The sequence below is a fragment of the Triturus cristatus genome, chromosome 5_1, assembly GCF_964204655.1.
Source record: "Triturus cristatus chromosome 5_1, aTriCri1.1, whole genome shotgun sequence".
In the NCBI taxonomy this organism is placed as follows: domain Eukaryota; kingdom Metazoa; phylum Chordata; class Amphibia; order Caudata; family Salamandridae; genus Triturus; species Triturus cristatus.
This window is the reverse complement of record NC_140587.1, coordinates 414992519-415005018: the sequence shown is the minus strand read 5'-3', so window position 1 is coordinate 415005018 and position 12500 is coordinate 414992519.

The window sequence follows — 12500 nt, the reverse complement described above, 5'->3', positions numbered from 1 at the left end:
CTTGTGTTTAAGGAACTATATTATCTGGAAGGAAAGGTCTTCTCGGACAGATCCTATTCTATACTGACTGCTAGTGTGTGTACAAGCGTCTAAGTGTCTACATGAGATGCGAGGGGGCATGGGCCTACCATGGTAACGAGAGTCATGAATTACTTGCACGGAGACAGTAAGGCCGGGCCCTTTGCTCTGCAGCTGGAGGGATGTTTACCTAAGCTACTAGACAGGAATGCATTTTTTGAGGAGCGGAACAGATAACTTGAAGGCTGAATACAGTTTTGGCAGGCAACAGGCCGGGCTAGGCACCGTTAGCCGTGCAGGAAGTAAGACAAAGTTCATGGATACAGATGCAGGTCCAGGCTGGAGCATTCAGAGGCAGAAGCAGGAAAAAGCTCGATGGCAGAATTCAGGGCCTACCTTGCCAGGGCTGGAAAACGTGAAAAGTATGCCATATAAAGACGGTGGCAAGGCATACTTAGGAACGGAATATCTGGCCCATTCATGGCAGATATGAAAGAGTACATATTAACGTTGGACACAATTGTCTTTGCGTCTTCATAGCTTGAAGTGGAGGGAACATACATGTACTTGTAGCATGTACATGTAGCCGTTGGGGTCTAGATAGGGGACACAATTGACCATAAAAATTCATATTTCCTCATTCCCTCCTTGTCCCCTACGGACCCTCATGAAATATCGATCTTCAGGAATCCATCAATCTGTTCATGTAACATCATTTGCTCTTCTTTCTTCTTCCGGGATCTTGAATGAAAACTTGAACGTGGAATACACGATGTGGCACACAGGCCGCAAATCGCTGGTCCACATTGTAGACACAGGCAGCAACTGAATACTATGAGAAGGCCAATACCTAGGAAGGATAGGACTTTCCATCCCCAGGCTGACAACACGCTCCAGAACCAACCGGACCATGTCCAAGTGCCTGCATTCTGATGTATCTGGTTTGCAATCTTGTGAAGACGAGTTATGGCTTTATATACGGATGGCGCGTTTTCTGGGATGAAAACACAGCAACTTGATCCGATGACCCTACAAGCTCCGCCCCTATCTGCTAGGATGACGTCAAGGAAAAGACGATTTTGGAGAACAACAATCCGCATCGCAGACTGCTCCTCTGTTAAGTTGCCTAGGGCAGAGGTAGTTTCATTCACTACTGCTTCAAGGGTTCTGGTTAATCTACGTATCAGTTTACTGTTTGAGACAACACCTATGTAAGGAAAGAGACCTTTATTGAAGTCTGTATATTGTTCCCATGCTGTTTCGGTGTAGTCAACAATCGGGATATCTCTCTGGGGTCTATGGTGTACTAGATTGGTATTTCTATGATAATCAGGAGGGGCTAGGAAAACAGGTGGCAGAAGGAATGCAATGTAACAGGTACCATCCCAGTCTAAAGGTAGGCGTATATATGCGGTGTGACCACAGATGAAGTAGGAGTGACTGGAAGCTCTAAATGTAGACTTGCCTTTATCATTGAATTCGATCACAGTAGTACATTTACTATGACCCAGGTGTACTGAACCATTCTTTCTTACACATAATTCACCTTTGACTGGTAATACGGACATAGCAGGCAAGACTAGTGTAGCTTCAGATTCAACATTTAGAATCATGAGGTTAAGTGTAAAATCACCTAATCCATATACTTCATTTTCTAGGTCAGTTCCTGTTCTTTTGGGAAGTCCCTCCTTGTTAGGATAACAGGCTTTAAGCAAAACTAAGTTCAGGTTTCCCCATACCCAGTTGCTCTGGTAAACTACAGTGTTTGAATCTAAAGAGTTAATCAAACTAAACCATGCTCCACAGGAACCATTGTGTGTAAACGGGTACGGAAAGAGAGGCAGAACTCCTTTGTATTTCTGATAGGGAGGGAGTCGGCCACATATCCAACAATTTGTAGCATTGCTGGTCTGATGGGAATGGTGTAACATACTAATGAATGTGTTGTTGCGCAGCGCAAATCTATAGGACAACTCATGTGGAGGTAGTTCACTAAAAGAATGTTCGGCTGTATCATTATAAGCACGCTTGAAAATAGGATAGTACATGTGTAACAGTATACTTGCAGCAATAATAAAAAGACTTAGAAAAAACATAATCAACAATGTCACTATACAGTGGCTATGAAGTGATTTACAGTATGCATGTTTCTTGAGCTGTTTCTGTCTATTTCTCTCTCTCATTCGGTCTAGAGGATACATGTCAAAGACTTAATTCAACCGATTCACCTTGGAGAGGACTTAAACAATCGAATTGTCTGACTTGCTAGACCTTAGTTTCAGTTTATAGTTTTGAGATTCGGTCTTTTCAACCAAGGGGAGTTTTGAATCAGTCTCTGGAAGGGGGCAGGGCTGAGAGTTCAGATCGGATGGTAGTCCATGAAATTTCTTGATATGACTCGAGTGTAACCAACCCTTGCGACCTTCGACCTTCACTGCTGTCCTCGTCGTTAGAAGAACCAGCTTTGGTTGTAGCCAGCGAGGCTCCAACGGGCTCCTCCTGTCGAAGTTTCTGACGAAAACTAGGTCTCCAGGAACCACTTCATGGGGCTTTACTTCGGTGTTGTCGGGAAAGGCTGCAGCTACCTGTGAACGGCAAGATTGTAGTGCAGACATCAAGGAAGCAAGGTAATCTGTCAGCATATTACAATCAACATCAGTTATTTTGCGAGGTATAGGCGTCCCCCACATATTTGGTGGCCTACCGAAGACCACCTCGTACGGGGATAGCCCTGTGCGGGAATGTGCTACCATTCTCATGTAAAATAGTGCAACCGGCAATGCTACTATCCAGTCGACACCTTTCTCTCTACAGATTTTAGAAAGTCGTATTTTCAGGGTCTGATTATGACGTTCCACAAGACCTGCTGCCTCGGGATGTCGGACACAGTGGAACTTCCATTGATAGCCTAACAAGAGTGAAATGTGTTTCATTAGCTCGGATGAGAACGGCTGGCCATTATCTGAGTACACGATATGGGGCAAACCATACCGTGGGAAGAATTCACGAACTAATTGTTTGGCAGTAGTCGGGGCAGTGTAATCTGAGACGGGATACGCCTCTGTCCAACGGGAAAGAGCGCATACAACTACGAGGACATATTTGAATCCTCGACATCGTTCCATCTGGATATAATCCATCTGGAGGACTTCAAAAGGGTGATCGGGAGGTTGAAATCCACCCTGCTCTACAGGTACGCCTTTACCTGGATTGAACTGACAACAAATCATACAAGTTCGGACTTTCTGTTTGGCTGCAGCTCGTAAGTGTTTGTTGAACCAAATGTGTTGAATACTGTCTAACATGGCTTTTTCTCCTAGATGTGCTGGACTATGTATTGTGTTAATGATAACTTGAACCATTGAGTCGGGGAGAAACCATATAGATTTTCCCTTCGTCATCCATCCCTGATCTGTTTGGATCCCTCCTAATTCAGTCCATTTCTTTATTTCCTCTGGTGTAGCATGTGTCTGTATGTCAATTACATCAAGGGCGGGATCCTTAACTGTCATGCAGTGTGTCGGCGTCGGAACTATTGTCTTTGTCAAGTCAGTTGCATGAGTCTGATTTTGTGCTGTTTGCTTAGCTGTTCGGTCTGCTAGGTCGTTACCCTGGGAAATAATATCGGTGACTTTTGTATGAGCTTTACACTTCATGATAGATATTGAAGTAGGTAGATATATTGCATCTAATAAAGCTTGAATGAGGGGACCGTGTTGAATGTTGGCACCGTGAGAAGTCAAATAACCTCTCTCTCGCCAAAGGACTCCGAAGTCGTGTACAACTCCGAAAGCATAACGTGAATCTGTGTATATGTTAACTTTTCTATTCTTGGCTTGAATACAGGCTTGTGTCAGAGCAATAAGCTCTGCTGCTTGAGCTGATAATGTGTCGATACAATTTGTTTCAATGACTTCGGTGTCTGTCGTGACTGCATAAGCGGCCACTAACTTTCCTGTACTTGTTCTCATACATGAACCATCTACATAAAGTGTCAGGTCTGGGTCTGGTAATGGGACATCTGTCAAGTCCTGTCTGGGTTTCGTCGTAATAGTAATGACTTCAATACAATCATGTGCCAGTGGGTCTGTTCCACTTAATGGCAAAAGTGTGGCAGGATTTAATGTACTACAACGTCTGATTTCTATGTGTGGCTGAAACAATGTGAGTTCGTAACCTGTCAGTCGTGCTATAGTCAAGTGTTGTGTTTGTGTCCGGTTCAAGAGAACCTCTACTGCGTGTGGTACTTGTACTGTCAATTGATGTCCTAATACTATGGAATCGCTTTGTCTGATCGCTAGAGCTGTTGCTGCAACTGATTTCAGACACGCAGGAAGAGCTTGAGCTACGGGATCTAACGTGCTAGAAAAGTAAGCACATGGCTTGTGTGATCCTGCTTGTTCCTGCTTGAGTACTGACAAGGCAGTACCTTCACGTTCTGTAACAAAGAGTGTAAAAGGCTTACTGTAACATGGTGTCGCTAAAACAGGTGCTTGGCATAAAGCTTTCTTTAAGTCTTCAAAAGCTTGTGTATGTTCTGGAGTCCAAGGGAGGACAGTCGATGTCGCTGCCTCCTGGGTTGTCAACTGAATGAGTGGTTTTGCTAAAAATGCATATTGGGGGATCCATTGCCTGCAGTACGAAGTGAGGCCTATGAAGGCCCGTACCTCCTTTTGTGTCTTGGGTGGTGGCATGTTTACAATTAACTGGATGCGGTCAGGTGTGAGCTGTCTCCCCCATTTGGACAGCAAGTGCCCTAGGTACACAACTTGCTGGGCACAAAATTGCAGCTTTGAAGGGGACACCTTGTGCCCCTTGTCGGCTAAGAAATGTAAAACCGTCAGTGATGCTTTTTCACATTCGGGTTCGCTTCGGGCGGTGATCAGCAGATCATCGACATACTGAAGCAGTGCAGTGTTAACTGGCATGTGGATACTGTCAAGTTGTCTTTTCAGTGCTTGGCTGTAGATGCTAGGACTTTCTGTAAATCCTTGAGGTGCGCGTGCGAATTTAAAACTTCGTCCATTTAAACTGAATCCGAACAAATATTGGCTTTCCGGATCGATTGGGACGCTGAAGAAGGCGTTCTTGAGGTCAATTACAGTAAAGAACGTTGCCTCTGAATCAATAGCTGTCAGTAATGAAGAGATATCTGGGACCACGGGGTATTGTGGTACAATGCATTTATTCAATTCGCGCAGATCAATAACTAATCGATATACTGGGGGTGTTTTTGGATCAGTTCGTTTAAGAATCGGAATAATCGGAGAATTACATACATTGGAGTCGGTTTCTACAACCACTCCTTGTGCAATGAGCTCGTCAATGATTTGCAGTAAAGCCACTACAGCATCTGGCGGTAGTTTGTATTGTCGCATTCGTGGTAATACCACTCCTGTTTTGAGTGTAACTCGATATGGTGTAATGTGCATACAACCTACATCAGTGGGGCCATGTGCCCATAAATGTGCAGGTAGATTCTGTAACCGGTGATCCATGTCTCTAGACACGTAGTGACCTTTAAAGTCACGCAAAAATAGTCGTACTCCGTCCGGGGAACAACATATTATAGCTCCTAGAGCTTTCAATGTTTTTATACCTAACAAGTTTTCTGGGCATGATTTCGTAAGCAATAGATCTGTAGTCCGTGTCAATGGACCGACTGTAAATGCAAGTGGTTGCGATACTTCGTTAATAGTAGGCTTTCCTGAAAAACCAAGGGAAATATTTTGTGAGCCTGAGAGGGGTGCCCCTGGGACTTCGTCGTGACTTATAGTTGTTCTGCTTGCCCCTGTATCAAGTAGAAACTTTCTGTTTTTCCCTAATACTTGACTCTGTACATAAGGACCCTCTTGATCTACAGGAACCTCAATAAGGGGTAAGCCAACTTCCCTCTCTAGGCTGTTTCATGTGTAGCGCTGATACTCTGGATAGTCATTTTGTGCATACTGGTACATCTGTTGTGTCGTGTTTTGTGTTGCAGCAATAGGCTGTGGTACGGTCTGTTGTGCAGCTTGCATAGGCTGTACATTCTGAGGTACTTGTTGTTGGATCTGATCCTGTCTAGGCGGACGCGGTCTCTCCTTAGTTTTACCCGTAGAGATATTATGTTTCAGAACTGCACAATCGTTTATATAATGACCTGGCTGTTTACAATAGTTGCATGTCCCTTTAACGGGAACCGCTGAGTTACTAGACTGTGTCGCACCCTTTTTATGACCGTCAGCTGGAACTGACTGAGCGACAAGCATTTTCATTTTCGTGTCTTTCATACGTCTTTGTTTGTGTTCTTGTTCTTCTCTAATTCTATTCTGGTGATACTGTAACATTTGTAACATCTGTGAAGGAGTGTTAGCTTGCCAAGTGCTCTCAACTTTCAATACTCTGTTTTTAACCTGTGGCAGGGAATTCTCGACTAGTTTTGTTACAAAAAGATGTGGCTATGACTCGCTATTTGCTTTCAGGCCGCTATTAATACCAAAACAGTTTTCAAATCGGGAATAAAAATCACTAGTGTCTTCATCGGGTTTCTGTTTACAAGCTGAGATTGCTCCCCAATCTTCCTTTTTCGTAGTTAATAAACGTGGCAATACTTGTACTAATAGTCCTGGCAATGCTTTTGTTTTGTCCCCAAGCCCTACGCCTGCAGTTCTGCTATTTTCGTCATTTTCTAATGCGGTCCAATCAATCTTTTGGTCTCCCACCTCCCATTCTTTTTCCTTGAGTTTCTCATAAATACCGGCAGGCAATAATACTTTCAATATTTTCATAATGTCAGGATAGGTATAATCACCCATGAGTAACATGTCCTTTAGTTCACGGTGAAAACCTGCTGGATCTTTGTCATGGCTGGGCACTAATTTTTTCATTTCCAATAGTTCTATTTTAGTTATGGGCGTGTACACAAACACGCGTCTAAACGTATTGTCATCATTTCTAACTGGGTGTACTTCGCGTAAGGGATTCTGTCTGTCTATGTAATACGTTTTTCTCTCCATGGAAGGAGCTGGATCATGTTCTGGACATAAAAAGGCACTATGTCTATGTCGGTATTCTAGAATTACTTTAATTAGATCAGTACCTAAACCTCTCCATTTGTTCATGAGTAGTTCTATCAATATATCAGGTAGGGGACCAGGATCGGAGTGTTGGCCTTTATATAATATAAGGAGATGTTGTATCATGTATATACTAGCTAAACGGTGTTCGTCTGGGGCGAGATTCAGAAACGTGTGTGCTAGCGCATCATCACTGTATTTTTCAGAGCTGTCAGCCCATTGTACTGCTGACCTGGCTAATTCTTGTTCATCCATAGAATCGAGCACGTGGTACCCCCTTCGTTCTCGAAGTAATTTATCAGTAGCCTGGAATAAGTGTTCAGGGGTCCTTGGATTTGAGATAACTGTTTGAAAAATTCTGTTACATTCTGGACGTATCGGACGTACTGTTTTATTAAAGGATCTTCCTTTTCCTACATAAGCTATCATTTGTTTAGCTGGTAATTCAAATTGTCCTGTGTTCATTTCTGACTGTTCCTCCTCCTCTTCCTCTGATTCAGTTTTATCTGCTTCTACTCTGCTTTCATGTATTCGTTCTACTTCTTTTCTGATCCTTCGGCACATGGCTTCTATACACTTCTGTTTATCATGTCTCCCGTCTGTTATATTCTGACCCCATTTGGTAAGTACTTGCATTTCCTCCGAATCTACCTCAGGCCTATCTCTGTTTCTGATCAAGCAGTTTATGAAAAAGCGTAACAATAATTTTTGTATGTCTACTTTCTGGTATTCCATGGCTTCGGCAATACTTTCAGGACCTTGCCCCGTTTGGATAAAGCGATATATTTTGTCTCGATGTTCAACCATTCCTGGTAACGTCATTAAATATTGTGCAGCTCGTCGTAAACGTACTGAAGATAGCAACATTCTGTCGTGTTTTCCTGGCACTGGATCATATCTACAATCGGAAAGAGGCTCATTTAATATATTGTCATTAGCTCTTTGGGGTGTACGTTGGTATGCTAAATCCCTATAAGTCAATCTAGTTGTTGGCGGTGGAGTGGAAAAACCTCCTGTCGCACCTCCTGAGGTGCCAAGTCCAAAAGGATTTGTTGGATGTAGGGTAGAGAGTGTGGGTGCAGGAAGGACTGTAGAAACAGATGGAATGGTTAGAACTTGAGTAGGAGTTTGTTGCTGCGGAGGTGGGTGCAGCTGATTTTGGGGTTGAGCGTCGTTAACGGGTGGTGTGCGTGGCTGCACATCATTAGCATATTCGGGGGCTGCATCGTCTAAATAGGAAGAAAGGAAAATGTCTTTTGCGGTCTTGGGATGTACTTTAATCGGGAGTAACGGAGGTGGCAGATCTTTTGGTACCTCCAAGGTGGCCTTAGGCAAACCCTCGGCCAGAAGGGGATACATACCATTCATAAGAGTGTTTCGTTGTCTGTCTACTTGTTCTGTTTTTACTCGGGTACCTTCGTCAATTAAAATGTTTTCTCGGGCTCTTTCTGAATCTTCCCTACTTTTCTCTTCCTTTCTGAGCGCTTTCTCTGTGCGCCTATGCGATTCTTTACGCCATAGTTCAATGGCATCCTTCTGTGACTGTCTGGCTTTCTTTTTCCATAACGCTTCTTCTACTCTCATGATGCAATCTGCATCCCATGTTCCAGCAGCGGGCCATCTCTGACTCTCTGCTAAATCCTTGGTGTAGTCCACCCATAGATCAAGATATAATACGGCATCTAGGCCATGTTTATGGTACATAAAGTACCCTGGAGTGTCCCTAGGTGGGATGGGAACAGCTTCCTCGAGTATCCCTTTTCTAGTTTTTATCTGTCTTAATTTCGAAAATAACGGCATCTTGAACCTTGTTACTTAATTCTTACTCGGTTTTTGAACACAATAATTACAATAAACACAATAATGAAGGTCGAACAATCACTCATACCACGACATTTAAAACATATCAAAACATTTTAGAACGAACAATAATAATTAGAATAAAACTAGTTAACTGCATAATACTAAATATACTGTATGTACTGCTAAACAGTACAGATACACTGCTAACACAGTGCAGACCAGGTCTGTGTACCCAGACCCGTCTTGACCGGCACAAACTAATGTGCACGTCTAGATGCGTCCCCAGCAACGGTACTCACCGGGAAGCACGGAACGGAAGGCCTCGGAAGTCTGGACTGGACTAGACCAAACTGGACTGGACTCGACTCGTGACTTAGATACTTCGGAACTTCGGAATCTGGTGGGCCTCTGTATACCTCGGATCTTGCTCTCTCAGCTAGGCTCTGGTCGGGATTCTCCGCACTCCTCACCGCCTCGTCTGGGTGTTGATCGCAGCCTCAGTCGCCCCCGTTGGCCTGAGGGAGATACAGGAAATCCTGCAGGTACGCGTAATTGTCCGTCCGGCTGTGGCAGGAGACCGGGTCTGCAACGCACCTCCGGCGCGTGTGGTGTGAGAGGTGTCCCTGTTCGGGCGCCAATTATGTGGTAAATTTAAATTACCTAGACTTAATTTATGCGGTCAAATACAATACGAATAACTCAGTAAAAATAAGAGGCAGAATCCGTGGTATTCGAGGGTATAATAGGGAATTTATTCCTTACAAAGGAATGATGGTTCGAACCAGGCAATCGAGTTCCGTCACCACGAAGGTTCAGGAAGGGATCAGCAATACATTATTGACAGGTTATAGTATATATAGTAATGTATTACAGTAAAGACAGATGCAGGAGGCGTAACAGCTGATAAGAATACACATACGTAATAAAAAAAGGCGTTACAATAGGCGTGCATAGAGGCGTATACTAAAAACGTCATTATGATGATGACACATGTGGGTGGATCCATAAGAGAATCCTGCAAAGTCAGCAGAAATACATGGCAAAGATGCGCGCGCAGCCGCATGACGTGTGATTGACGTGTAACTAGAGGGTGAAGGGAACTTGACATTTAGCCCTACATGAGGAGACAGAAGTCTGGGGTGTCAGGACAACCTAGTCCTAAATCATATCTAATATCTTGTGTTTAAGGAACTATATTATCTGGAAGGAAAGGTCTTCTCGGACAGATCCTATTCTATACTGACTGCTAGTGTGTGTACAAGCGTCTAAGTGTCTACATGAGATGCGAGGGGGCATGGGCCTACCATGGTAACGAGAGTCATGAATTACTTGCACGGAGACAGTAAGGCCGGGCCCTTTGCTCTGCAGCTGGAGGGATGTTTACCTAAGCTACTAGACAGGAATGCATTTTTTGAGGAGCGGAACAGATAACTTGAAGGCTGAATACAGTTTTGGCAGGCAACAGGCCGGGCTAGGCACCGTTAGCCGTGCAGGAAGTAAGACAAAGTTCATGGATACAGATGCAGGTCCAGGCTGGAGCATTCAGAGGCAGAAGCAGGAAAAAGCTCGATGGCAGAATTCAGGGCCTACCTTGCCAGGGCTGGAAAACGTGAAAAGTATGCCATATAAAGACGGTGGCAAGGCATACTTAGGAACGGAATATCTGGCCCATTCATGGCAGATATGAAAGAGTACATATTAACGTTGGACACAATTGTCTTTGCGTCTTCATAGCTTGAAGTGGAGGGAACATACATGTACTTGTAGCATGTACATGGAGCCGTTGGGGTCTAGATAGGGGACACAATTGACCATAAAAATTCATATTTCCTCACAGTGAGTCCTGATGATATAGGAAAAAGTGCCACAATAGCCCACAACCCACCTCCCTTGATTCCTCAGGTCAACTGCACGGTAAACAACCTTACTGTTCCCCCAGCCATCCGTCCCCCATCAGTAGTCCCGGATGTTGATCAGGTTGGGTGCCATCAGAGATCTGGTGTCTTATATAATACTAATGTCGTACAAGGCAGGCGCAATAATTCTATTAATCTGCCCCCGGATTGCGCCCTCTATATCGTCGTGTTAGCCAATGTTCCGATGTATAGCCCAGGCACTTCCGAGCCACAAGAGGAAGCGCATGATTCCCTCAAAAATAAAGTGGTGGCATGGTTAGGTGCTAAATGCGGTTTTCCTACAAAACGTGCTGGAGACATTATCACGACGAGGAGAGTGAATTGGATTGGCCCCTCGAGGAAAACATGTAGAGGGGATTGTGTGGTTGTGAACTTTAAATTCCCACAACATGTGGCCACAGTCCTCCTACGGGCAGCATCTCTGATGGAGGACAGTAATGATATTCGAGTGCGCCCGCTTGGGTATTTCTACAACCATGACAATTTACCCTCTTTGCCCAGACAAAGACTAAATCCATTTACCCCGGTGGGGCCCAGATTGGCTCATCAAAGTTCGTTGCAGGTTCGAGATAACCTCTTTTCCTTTGGTCCCCCCTTTACAACTTACAACAGATTTAATGCGCTCTCGGGCCTCGACCTCTGCGATTGACGGGGTGAGGGAGAGGGTACAGTGGACGATGTCGTAGTGGACCCAACACCAACGGTCCTTGTACCTTCTTCTGAGGCGGTCAACAACAGATCAACAGAGATCATAACTGATAAAGGGGACACGGTTAGACTGTTATCTTGGAATATTGCTGGGTTGCGGTCCAAGAAGGGAGACCCTAATTGGGAAAAATTTGTAAAGCGCCACGATATCATCGCTATGCAAGAGACTTGGGATTTGGAGTGTGATTACTGGTTAGACGGTTTCACATCTTATTTTGTACCTGCTTTGCCTTCCCCCGCAGGCCGGAACAAAGGAGGTCTTATGACGTTGGTATCGGTGAACATAAAGGGTAAAATTATCCCGATAGACAGTGCCTCCCATAGTTTCATTATTTTGGAGTTTACATTAGAGGATGGTTGCAAATTGCTTTTGGTTAACTGTTACAATGCCCCAAACAGCCATCCAGAATCTATGCATTTTACATGGCTATCAGACTTTTTAAATCTCTACAGAGACAAGCAATCCACTTTGTGTCGATTCATTTTAATGGGTGATTTTAATGTTCATTTGTGCTCACATTGTGTCCTAGTGGAAGAAGACGGGCCAGATAGTGTGTCCCCCCCGCACTTAGAACATACACAGAAGGGTCGGGTGCTTGAAAATGTATTGCGGGAAAATGAGCTATATGAATCAGAATTTTATGATAAAAGTACACGGGTTGCCACTTATACGGGAAGGGCTAGCGATTCGATAATTGATTTTATTTTTGTTTCAAGAGGTTTTCTTAATTATGTGATTTCATATAATGCAATTGCTATGCCTATGAGTGACCATAACCCTGTGGGGTTGGAGCTAGCGAATAGCTCCTTCTTGTCTAAATCAGTTGACTCCCATCGGACTATATTGCCTGTAAAGGACAAGGATCAGGGGAGAAGAATTAAATGGGAGATGGTCGTACCGGACAATTTTTTCCTAACTCTATCCTCCTCAGTCGCTGTAGAGCTAAATGTGTGTGCCAATCCGTCAGCTGGGTGCAAGGAGGTTATATCTTCTTTC